Genomic DNA, 12,899 nt, shown 5'->3' with positions numbered 1-12,899 from the left:
AGAGGAGAATTTAGTCTGGCCTCTTAGAGAGTGCTAGGAAGAGGGACTCAAAGGGTAAGCCTTCCAGGAGGGGAGAGCTTTTCTGTAGGTTTTCTGGAAAGCTTTTCTGTAGGTTGGGCGAAACCAGACATGCCACTTAAGTTACCTTACAACTGCGTGTGGGGCTCTTGCCTTTTCCCTCCCAGAGCCTGAGAGGTCATTAGTGGAGTCCTAATGTTTTTGTTTGTTTGTTTAGCCTGGGGCCTCATGGTCAGTGTGTTGGGACAGAGCTCTCCAGCCTGTGATTTAGTGCACTTGTTCAAACAGGCCCTGGGGCAGCTCATCCTACCCGTAGTCTCACATGTAGAATTCTGTTCTATTTTATTCCAACTGGCCACAGTAAATATTTCACCGCCTCTGACTTCCATCAACAGGGTTGAGAAGTCCATCTGCCACCTTTTGGGTGATCAATCTATGTTTTCCAGATTTTTTGACTTTCGTGTTCTGCAAATTTGTTAGGACCCTAGGAGAACTATGGATTTACTTTTATTTTCCCTATTTGGGGTTCATAAATTTGGTGATTAGGGTTCATCCATGATCTGAACATTTTTCCAGAAACAGAAGAAAATAACACCTTTCTTCTAAAGTCTGATCAGCTGCATGTTAGAGTTTCTTTCTCCACTGTCCCTTCAGCTCCCTTTCATACTTTCCATTTCTTTGCTTCACTGTGACAATTTCTGGATAACATGTTCAAATCTTATCTATGTGTTTAATCAGCTGGGTCTAAGTTAATGTTAAATCTTTCTGTTAGTTTTTAATTTTAATTGTATTTTTTCATTTTTAGAAGTTCCATTGACTCCTCAAATCTGCTTGGTCATCCTGTATAGTCTATTTGTTGTTCATATTTCAAGCTATTTTTGATTCTGTGTCCCAGAATTTTTAATTCTAACACTTTTATGGATCTCATTCTGCGGTTTACCCTTTCTGTCAATTTTTACTGGTGGTACCTTATTTTCTTATGAGTTTTGGGAAGGTTGATTGAGCTGCTCATTTTCCTGGAAACTTTGCCTGGGAATCCTTTAAGACCTGGTTGAAGCTGTGTTCCCCTGAGAAGACTTGTTTTTGTTTTCCTAGTCACCTAGGAGCCCACTTACATGGAGCTATTTTAATTAAATTCCACCATTTAGAATTTGTGGGCCACCCAAGCAGCATGCTTGCTGTGAGAAGGAAGTCTGTGGTTGCTAATTCTCAGAGGAATTTTTAGCCCACCCTATACTAATATCCAAACAGACAAGCAAGTTTATTTTTCTTTGGCACTTTCTGAGAGTGGCCTTTGAAGTACCATCTTTAAGAAGTATATCCAACCAGAACCCCTTCCTTGGAGGAGGGGACCCTAGGCTTTATTTTGCCACCAGAACTTGCCTGGTCATCAAAATGGAACCTCAGGTTTTGTGGGGTTTGGCAAAAGTTGATCTTGACCATTGCTTCTGCCTTCAAGTCATTATTTTTTGGGGGGTGGGGGAGAGGGACTTGTAGATTCTTTACGTAATTACATCAGCTTAGAGCTATACTTTAAAAAAAGTATTTTTAGGCCCTCCCTGGTGCCGCAGCGGGTTAAAGCACAGCACTTAGAATCTAAAGCCGCTTCCGCATGAGTTCGATCCCCGCCTGCCCGGGAGGTGACCACATGGCATGGCAGACCTCTCCTGACCTGCCCGCTGCTCCCCTCAGCAGTGTACTTTGTCAGTCTGCCTGTTATGCTCCCCACTCTGTCTCTGGTGAAGCCTCTCACCGCCCCTGAGCCTCTGGTCTGTACCCCAGTTCTGTATGCACAAATAAATAAATCTTTAAAAAATAAAGTATTTTTATTTTGTCCACATTTGTTTTCTTTGAGAGGTTGGTTCAGTGTTTCTGGTTCATTATACTGTTAGAATTCTCCCCAGTCTCCAGTCTCATTCTTACCATTTCCACTTACACAATTTCTGCTTTAGCAAATAGTAGTTTTTCTTAACTCACAGGTTTCTTACCTCTATACCTTTTTTCACGATGTCTCCTCCCTCCAGAATCTTTCCCTTATACTCCCCCACATACCTCACCTGAATAACTAACTCCTCATCTGTCAAAGCCCAGTAACTATCTTCTGCTAGAAGTCCTCCAGGATGCCCTCCCACAGCTGGCTTGGGACTTTCTCCTCTGTTCTTGCAGGGTGGATCACAACGCTTAAGACAATGCATTGTAAATTTCTGTTTACTTGCTTATCCCAAGACCTAGCTCATACCTGTTACTCAATAAGTATCTTCAATAAGTATTTGCTATAGAAATGAAACATATTAAATACTGGATGGTTTCACTCATAGCAGGAGTATAATGGACCAGGCGAGAAAGTAATAAGAATAATGAGCAGCCATATACCAGAGACATTTTGTGGGGGTGGAGTGGGGAATGGGATCAAAAACGGGGGTGGGTTGGGGAGGGAAGTGCACGGGATTATGGTGATGAAACATGGGTGACTCGGTGATGGGAAACCCACGGGGATTACAATTGAGATGGAAAAAAATGTTCAAAATGATGTAAAAATAAACTATTATTAAAAAAAAAAGAAAAAGAAATGAAACGTTTCTTGTTAGTAGCAGGCCCCGGAAACCCTCAAACTTGCATATTCTAAAGGAATTCTGCCATATGCCACATAAAGACAAAGCATACCCTTAATTTGTAAGTTCTTTCATATAATGATAGGGAAGAGAAAGGATAGAGTTTCCCAGTGAAACACCCCAAGCGACCCATCCCTGTGTGGATAAATGTCCAGCCAAATAAGACTGGTCCAAAGTGGGGACACGGAGACCCAAGAGTTGGGCACAAGTCTAAGGCCCCATCTGGCGGGGAATCTTAGGAAAAGGGCAGGAAGCGCCAGGCAAGTTTTGGACGACAGGAGCAAAATTCAAGTACAAGACAGGCTCCCGCTGTCATCATCCCCACGTGTCTTCAGGCCACAAGTTTCTGTGTGTCTTAACTCCACGTGTCCCCCAAGCCCCTGGTAAGTCCAAAGCTGAGGAGCAAGTGCTCCCTCCTTCACAGGTCTCTGCTCCACATGTCCAGTCCTGGGCCCCTCCAAGTCTCCCTAACTTCATCAGGCTGCGCAGCTCCCCTTGTTAGGTGAGACGGGCCACCTGGAATCTTCCCTTTTATGGAGATTCCTGCTACAATATTCCTCTGGCCCCTCCAGTTTCACTCAATGCTCAGTGTTTAAACACCGTGAACACTGCCTCTTCCACCACTGCCTCTGAGGACTGCTACCTAATTTCCCGTGGAAAGGTTTATTCTCCATCTTCAGTCTTTTGCTTTCTCTGATTATCTATGGCTTGCTACAAACTGAGGAGTTTCTCCTTCCTTCACCTCTGGGGCACTTTGCGCTGCTGCTTTGCTCCTGCCTTCTGATTTTTTTTCTCCTGCATCCTTTTTGGAGTCCCCATTCCCCATCAGCTTCCTATATCTTTATCCCCCAAGATCCTGGGCTTGGTCTCTTCTTTCTGACTTGGGGACCTCTTTCATATCCCAACTTTGATTGTGGAATCCATACAGGAGGCTCCTGCATCAATCTGGGTCTAACAAAAGCAGGAAGCTGTGTTAAGGATTTTAAACAGGGAAAACAGTGCGAGGGATTGGCTACATGGCAGTAAAAAGATGTAGAAGCCACTGTGCAGGAGGACAGGCCAGGACCGGGGGTCACCTAACGGGGCTGGAGTCACCAGGGAGACAGCCACTGTGGGTGGCATGACCTGAGGCTGTGAGATGAGCAAACACTTTGTCCCTCCTTCTATTGCCCGTTGGCTGAGACAGCTGGGAGGCTGGGAAGCACAGGTGCAAGGTTCCATGTGGAGCAGCTCAAAGCTCTCTCATTCAAGGCCTTGGACTGGTACTGCCTTTCCCCACCTCCACATAAGCTCCACCCATCTTGCCTGGGGGGCTCCACAGTGATGCAAATCTTTTGGAATGAAATTCAGCAGCAGTTTTCAAAAGCCTTAAAAAATATGCTTATCCTTTGGCCCAGTAATTCCATTTCTGAGGATCCAGCCTAAGAACACAATCAAGGATGTGGCCAGAGATGTTCACTGGAGCATTTGCATAATAGGAAAATTTGTGAACAACCCAGGTATTGAACATGGCAAGCGATGGTTCAGTAAACTCGGCAAATACCCATTCAATGAGATTGTATGCATCCACTAAAAGATAAATATTACAATCATATAGTGAGATACTTGGATTATGTAAGGGGGGAAGCAGAGTACAAACATATTTTCTGTATAGCACTTTTGTAATCCAATATGCCTGTATATTTATCAAGCACGTGGTTTGTACCAGGTATTGACCTGAGTGATTTACACTGACTAATTCATTTAACTCTTACAGTTACCCTATGATCTTACAAATTAGGAAGCCGAGGGAAGAAAGGTAAAGTCCACACCCTCTGTTCCAGAGCTGTGAAGAGTGTACAGGCAGGGAGAGAGTACAGGCAGCCCAGGACCTGTGTGTTAGTAATGCTGCCTCCCACCAACAGCATGACCCCAACCAACCACGGAAAAAAGAAACAAAAGCTACCCCTAGCTGTAGTACACAGACTAGTGGCCTCCAAAAGATGTCTAAATCCTAAGATCCAGAATCTCTCTTTTTAGAGATTTATTTATGCCTACAGACCTGGGATACAGGCCAGCGGTGCAGGGGCGGTGAGAGGCTTCACCAGAGACAGAGTGGGGAGCAGAACAGGCTGACTGACAAAGTACACTGCTGAGGGGAGCAGCGGGTGGGTCAGGAGAGGTCTGCCGTGCCATGTGGATCCTCCAGGGCTGGGGATTGAACTCGTACTGAAACGGCTGCAGCTAGCTTGCAGTGCTGCGTCCTAACCCGTTGGGCCATGAGGGAGGGCCCAATCCAGAATCTTGAATATGTTACCTGATAGGTAAAGGAAACTAAGAATGCAAATGGAATTAAGGTTTCTAATGACTTTAAAGTGGGGAAATTCTCCTGAATATCTGGGTGAACCCAATTTAGTCACAAAAAGTCTGGGTAAACAGAAGGAGGCAGAAGAGAGAGAGAGCCAGAGATAGCCAGAGAGATGACAATATGAAAAGGACTTGGCCCAACCTTGCTGGCTTTGAAAATGTAGGAATGAGACCAAGAGCCAAGGAATGTGGGCAGACTCTAGAAGGTGAAGGAAGCCAGGAAATGGATTCTCCCCTAGAGCCTCCAGAAGGAACTCAGCTTGCCAACATCTGATTTTAGCCCAGTGAAACCTTCAGATCTGGCCTTCAGAACTGCAAGATAATGTGTTGTTTAAGCCACTAAGCTTGTGGTAATTTGTCACAGCAGCAGTAGAAAAAGAATATACCCACAAAAAAGGCAGAACAAAACAAAGTTTCCATTGGTGAAATTACATTGAAAAATATTGGAAATCTCGTCCATAAAATGAACACAAATTGTAACTGGTCAATGCCTGTTTTTATTTTTAAATAATGAAAATTTATTTTTTTCATATTTCTGAATTTGCCAAGCTCTTTTTGCATCATTTTTATAAAGGGGAAAATAAACTTTTTTATTTCCCCCCCCAAGAGATTCTACCCATTCTTCAAGCTAAAACCCTCCCCAGGAATCCTCCCAGGTATCTTTGCCTCTGCCAGAGCTTCCTCTCTGCTCCTGCAGCCTTAACACTATACCTGGATCCCAGTTGCCACCAGGGCAGGGTCCACAAGCTGCACTCAGGAACAATCAGCTGTTTTGTCTAACTGAAGTAACTCAAGTCTGCATTTCCATACAGGCCGGGAAGGGGGGAGAAGGGAGGATTCACCCTCGGGAGGCTGAGGGGCCTCTCAGGGAAAGCGTCAGTTCTACATACCCCAGATATCGGTGCTTCTTGATAACCTATCTGTGGGCCTTTGGTTGCTCTGAGTGGTCTGGTGTGGGAAGTCATATAATTCGTGGGGATTGGTGGGGGGAGAGGAGGGTAATGCTAAAACTACTGTGGACAGTCTGGCCTCTTTCTTTTTTTTCTTTAGAGATTTGTTTATTTATGCATACAAGAACTGGGGTACAGGGAGCAGTGGGCGGGTCAGGAGAGGTCTGCCGCACCATGTGGGTCAGCTCCCTGGCCGGGAATCGAACTCGTGTTGCAGTGGCTTCACAGTGCTGTGCTTTGACCCATTGTGCCACCAGGGAAGGCCCAATCTGGCCTCTCTAGTCGTTCCTCAACACCAGCTCTCAGAAGCACCCTCCCAAATGCAGTGCTGGTTTTCTCTCCTGCCCATCCCTTATGTGAAGTCTTCACAGCCCCTCCCAGTTGGAGCCAAGCTCCCTGTCAAGGTGTCCCAGCCCTTGCTCCGCACCCTCATCTCCAGAGCCCTCCCATTTCCCACTGCGTGGCTCGTGTCCCCAGCAAGCCCTGCCTGCAGGCCCCTGCTCACTGGGACTTTTGTCTCTCAGTCCTCATGGCCCTTCATGTCAGCTGAGACCACGCTTCTCCTGAAAGTCTGCTGCCCTGCCCAGGAGGTTGGCTTCCTCCTCTGTGCTCCTGCTCCCCTGAGTCTCCTCTGTCCACCGTGCCCTCCCCGCACATCCTTCCAGCTGTGAGCCCTGCTCCTGCTATGCCACCTAGGGTGACTGCTCACCTCCGAGGTGCTGGAGTCTCCAGCAAGTCCCCAGTTTCTTCTCTCCTACAGTAGGTCCAGGAGAGCGGGTGGATCCAGAGCCCAGCACAGTGCCAGGAGCTTGTCTCATGAGCTGTGCTGCAGATGTGGAGGGCTCCATGGCAGAGCTGCTCCTCCTGCTGGAGCGGAATAAAACCTCTCTGATAGTGGGCAGAACTGAGGGGACCCCGGGACCCCCCAACTTGCACATTCTAAGTAGGTTCTGTCATCTGCCACATAAAGAAAAAGTGAATGAACTTTAATAGGATAGTGTGCGGAGAGAGAGAGAGAAAGTATAACCGTTTCCAATAAAACACCCCAAATTTCCCATGCCTATATGATAAATGTTCAGTCCTACAGGGCTGGGCCTCTGAGGCCCAGAAGATTGCCACAAGTCGAAGGTACCTTCCAGTGGGCAGCCACATGACAGGGGCAGAAGGGAACAGGCCAGTCTGAGACAAACAAGAAAATCAAAGTACAAATCAAGTTATCAACTGCCATTGTCAGCCTTTCCACGGGCTTGTCACTCAAGTCTTTTCCAAGTATCTCTGCATGTCTTGACTCCATATGCCTCCTTGACTCCATATGCCTCTTTCCATGTCCCTCAAGTCCCTGGTCCAATGCCAAAGCTGAGAAGAAGCAGGACTCCCTCAAGCGTCTCTCTGTTCCACACGCCTCCTGTAGTCTCCTCCCTGAAGTCTTTAGCTTCTTTTCCCAGCCCAGAGCCACCCTGCATTAGGTTGGGGCTGGGGACATGGCACCTCCTCTTATTATGGAGATTATGCTCTGTACACCTCTTCCTCAGATTCGGCCTCCAGAGCCCTCAGAACACAGTGCTCCAGAGCTTGCCTGCATCCTGCCCAGGGGACACAACCTGTCCATCCCTTACTCCCCAGCTCTGCTAATGACTTCAGGTCCTTTATCTGTAGAAAGGGAGGGGGCTGATGCCTCCTTCTTTCGTATAAGTGTCACAAAAACTAAATGAACCAATTCTCAACAAGGGCTATTAGTACACGGACAGACCTTGTCAACTGCAGGACCTATTGTAAAATCTGAAATTTTCACTCAAAAAGAGACTTGTCCAGCATCCATGTTAAAATACTAAACTCCCCCCCCCCCCACTCCCAAATAACCATCCCATCATAAATGGAGTCTATGGATACTGTCCTGGCCTATAGCATTGTCACATTTCCTATTGTCAAATCTGGTGACACCTTGTCCTTATGATACACCATCTCCAATCACAACAGACCGTCCCTTTTTTCTGGAAGTGATGCTCCCATCAGCTACAAGGATCCACCCATCCCACCACCACCTCTGTCCCACTCCAGCTCTCCTTGACTAATTGCTTTTCTTCCACCATCCCTAATGCCATGACCTCTAGAGTTCTGCCCCCATGCCTTTGCTTTGCCTTGGGTAGGAAATGATATACACACCTTAATCTTTAGTCCAGATTCCCAGATCTCCATATCCATATAAAACCCCTTCATCTTGGGTAGATCCTAGAGAATGAACCTCAACCCCCACAACTCACTCAGGGCCCCCAGGACACCCTCTGCTCAAAGTGACCCAGCCTCTTCTCTGTGGACTTGCTGCCCAGGGTGGCATGCAGTGACCCAGGTGAGCAAGCTGGACTGACCTCTCAATTTCAAAATCAAGTAGGTAAATAGAAAAAAAAATCAAGTAGATAATCTATTGACCATAACTGGGTGGAATGAAAATTCCTATCCCTCCAGCAGAACTAATCTGTGCTTACCATCAACTAGTCTGTGCCTGGTCTTCCTAACTCCATGAGGGCAGGACAGGAAGAAGAAAGGACACTTCAGCTGCTCCTTTTACAGAGGAGAACCAAGACCCAGGTCTCCAGAACAGCAAGGCCAAAGCGCAGGCAGGAGCAGACCCACAGGGGGTTAAGCGCATAGTCCAAAATCCTCTCCTGCAGCTCAGTGCTCAAAGGTCATCTGGAGGGTGAGGGAAGAGGAGGGCGGGGTAGAGAGGAGTAGCCTGGGGAGTTATCTCCCATTTGGACCTTCAGGGCCTGCAGAGCTGGGTTGTCTGGGGGAGATTAGGTGTGGGTAAAAGCCGGCTTCCCACCAGATCCCAGCTGCACGGCACCTCTGGAGACTCTGGGCTTGGAGAAATTGGTAGGCAGTTCCCAAGGGCATCATCATGGCCTGCAGGAAGTGGTTCTGGGACCACAAAATCTTGTTTATCTCTATTGTGGGTGTCATTGTTGTGGCTCTGACAATCGCCACTGGGATATTGCTGAGCACTGGGATGTCGCTGAGCATGGAGAACCCAGGTACGGTCCTTGTCATGCCCCTGGTTGGCCTCCCCCTTTCCTGCTCCTGCCCCCACCCAGGCTTGCTCCCCATCAATAATAGCCCTGATGGCCTGCTCTCCCAATTTGCATTCCCACCCTCTCCCCATTCTCAGCTTTGTCTGCCTCTCCTTCCCCAACCCCACCTAGACCTCATCCCCAGCAGAAGGTCCCATGTAGCCCAGACCTCCCTCTGGTGTCCCAGGTGGCTCTTCCTTCTTGGGGGTCAGAGGGAGATTTCCAACTTAACAGAATGAGCCAAAGGCATCCTGCCCTTGACCCGGCCCGGCCCGGCCCTGTCCATCCACTGGGGGGCGTGGGGTCAGTCTCCACCCGCCTTCTGCCTCTTCCTGTGCTCCTGAACCTTTAAGGGTCTGACTGCCCACCGGCTACTCTCCAACTCCCTGCCTTGCCTCTCAGGCCTCAGGTCTCTAGGACCTCTAAGTGGCCGCCCCCTTTCCCACACAGTCCCTCTGTCACCAGCCTGTTCAGTGAGCTGGCATTCACTCTGCAACCAGCGAGAGCTTTCTAAACACAGACCTCACCCACTGCCTTTAGCACCAGCCCAACTCTTGCTGGCACCAAGGCCCTTAACAACCTGATCACAAGACTCATTTCCAACCTTGTCCTGTTCCCTTTCTACCTTCCATCTATATACCAGGCCAGCGGACATTCCTTGTGCATCCACACTCTTTCCTAGGGCCGAGTCTGCTTAAATGGCTCTGTCTAGAGTAGTCTTGTCTTCCTTTTCTGTCAAGTGTACACTCTTCCTTAAAGGTCCCCCCAAACCTTTCCTCCTCTGGGAATGTCCTGACTGCCCCAGGCTGGATCTGGCCTTCTGTGCTCAGAAGCCCACCTATTTCCCTCTCTGGCAGCACTGGGGGCTCTGGGGTCCCACAATTGCTCTACTATAATATACTCCACACAACCTGGGACCCCGGGGGTTGGGCGAGCGAGGGGGATGACCAAACAGGCAACCTAAGGATAGGGTGAGAACTGATGCCTACAACCCCTTAGCACTCACTCGAGGCTCCGAGGATACCGCCACCGCCCGCCCGGACACCGACATGCTGGACTACCTGCTGAGCCTGGGCCAGATCAGCCAACGGGATGGCCTGCAGGTCACCTGGTACCATGCCGCCAATAGCCAAGCGGAGATGGGAAACGCCCTGAGAGGTAAGTCCAGGTGCTGGGATCAGGATGGGCCAGGTGGGCATGAAGGAGACGGGGAGAGCGGAGTTGGGGCAGACAGCACAGGTAAGCGAGTACCTACAATGAGTTGGCGTTGTGAGGGCCACAGTCTGTTCCTGTCACTTCCACACAAGGAAGGAGGCTCAGGACTGCTTTGAGGTGCAGCAGATGTCTGACTCCAAAGTCATCATGTCCTGCCCTCCCTCGCAGCCACTCCCGTCAACCTGCTGTACCTGTAAGAGCTCTTTGTCCGTAAAGCCTAAGGACATCAGAAGACGTGAGTGAGGCCCAGTGTTACCGGGGTGAAAATGCCTCAAATCCCGAGCTGGTTGTGCAGCTCCCCTGAGTCCAATTCCAAATTGTGGGCGACCAGTCCGTTGTGCTTCCAGGATACCTTTTGACAGAAGTAAAACAGGCTCAGGAAAGTTAGGTGACAAGCCTAAAGTTGCACTGCTTAGAAGTGGCTAAGTCTGCACAGGGGGCCGGGGGCCTCCATGCTGCAAACCCTGTCTTAATCCCACCCTCGGTCACAGAAAGGCAGCCTCTTCTGCAGGTCTCTAGTTTTCATGAATGAGCTTGGAAACACTAACACGGTTACTATACAAGGTAAATGCGATGGCCCCCAACATGTGCATGCTTCAGAAGACAAACTCTGATTCTGTGGTTCTGTGTGGGGCCTGAGTAAGGTCCCGGAAAGGTCCCACCTGACACTGATGCTGCTGGTTCAGGGCCATTCTTTGAGAACCACCCCTCAACCCAAATCTCTCCCTTCCGGGTGAGGAAACTGAGTCCAGAATGGGAAAAGCTCTTGCCCAAGGTCCCAGAGTAGGTCTTGTAGTGAGACACAGGTCCCAGGGCTCTGGCTGTTTAACCATAGGGTCCCAATGTTAGAAGGTCTGGGAATAAGTACCTGGGAAAGGTTTGCTGAATTAATGAGTGATGCTTAGAGACAACTTCCAGGAGGGAGAGAAGCTTATCCGTCAGCAGAAGAGAGGCCGTTAGAGGCTGAGTGGAGCCGTTTGTGGCTGCTTGGAGGAATCGCTCCCATGTCAGAGCTTGGAGATAAGGAGGTCAAGATCCCTTCCTCAGTTGAGTGAACCAGTCAGACTTATCTGGGAGATAAGTCCTGACAGGAGACAGAGGCTCACTTCCCCACTCCCAGATTTATCCCAGGTCAGCCCTAGGGCAACAGACATTAATCTAAACCCATCACGAGGTGGATCTTGACCAAAAGGGCCCAACAGTGGGGAGCACTGAGTCACCCCTTAGCACAACTTCAGGAGTCTAAGAAGGAACCCAGGCTAGTTTTCTCCCCAAGACTTGCCAGGTCACTGGAGTAGGCCCTTTTGGTTAAGATCCACCAGGAAGGTTGGCACCACACTGAGGCAGGAGCCTGGGGGCAAGCCTGTGGTAAGTTAAGCTGATTTGGACCAAGTGATTTTACCTGTGTACAGCTCAGCTTCCCGCTGCAAAATGTGAATTAGTAGACTGACCATGTAATTAATAACCCAAAGTGGCAAACTCTGGATAGTGAAAGATGTCTATAATTACGTGACAACAGTATATACACCTCACTGCCCCAGGCAAGGGGGTCCTATGGCCACCCGACTTGAGCTTCTCCATGTAAATAGCAAACACTTGAATGCCTAACTAGAAACAGTTTTAGTTCTTGTAAATGAGCAAAAGGAACTTGCTCTCAAGTAACTTGCCCTCAGCTTGCAAGTGTCAAGAGCAAAGCCTTGAAGCCAGCAGGCTGGGTTGAGGGTCTGCACACTCACCCAGCTGACCCTGCCGCCTGATGTGATACGGGTGCTCCCAGCTCCCCAGGGGTGGGGGTGGGGTGGAATTAGGTCCCATCTTGCAGGGTGCACTCTCAGCACTCCTCCCTGACTGGGCCCCAGGGCCAGGGCTGCCCTGTGGTCACAGGAAACTGATCCTTTCGCTCTTGTTACCTTCTCACACTCAAGTACTTTGGGCCCCAGATTCAGTATCTGGAAAGCAAGTAAAGACTTTCAAAGAAAAGGGAAGACTTTCCAGGAAGAGCTAGGCCCAGGTGCAGTCACAAAGAGGCAGGTCAGGGCCAGGTTGCACTTTGTCTGGTACAATTCACAGGTGCTTACTGGACTAAGCTCAGAGGGAATGTTTGGAAGGGAGTGAGGCATAAAATTGTCTTCAAGGGACTCAGTGTCTTACGGGGGTCAGCAAGTACAAATCAAGAGAGGCAGCAGAGACAGTGGGGGCCAGAATTCAGAAACCAGGGTTCTAGCCCAGGCTCACCACTTCCCCTAGGTTGGAACTGTCCCTCATGTAGATGGGGAAAAAAGACCCCTCAATACCCATTCTTGCTGTTTCTTCTTAAGATGCTGTGTCATTTTAAAAATTTAATTGTTATATAACATTAGTTTCTATATACAATTTTGGAATTATAGATGGTGATGGATGTTAACTAGACTCAGTGTGGTGACCTAAACAAATAGCAAAACATTATAATTATATATGTCACATATTATAATGCAATATGTATAGATTGTAAAATGATCAACATAATAAATCTAGTTAACATCGACAGCCATACATAGTCACAAATTTTTTCTTGTAATGAGAACTTTTTTAATAAGTTTATTTTTACATCATTTTGTACATTTTTTTTTCCATCTCAATTGTAATCCCCACGGGTTTCCCATCACTGAGTCACCCGTGTGCAATCACCATAATCCCGTGCACTTCCCTGCCCC

This window comes from Condylura cristata, unplaced genomic scaffold (genome assembly GCF_000260355.1).
Source record: "Condylura cristata isolate star-nosed mole 26May11 unplaced genomic scaffold, ConCri1.0 scaffold00008, whole genome shotgun sequence".
NCBI classification, from domain to species: domain Eukaryota; kingdom Metazoa; phylum Chordata; class Mammalia; order Eulipotyphla; family Talpidae; genus Condylura; species Condylura cristata.
The sequence above is the reverse complement of the archived record's forward strand: the minus strand, read 5'-3'. Positions refer to the sequence as shown.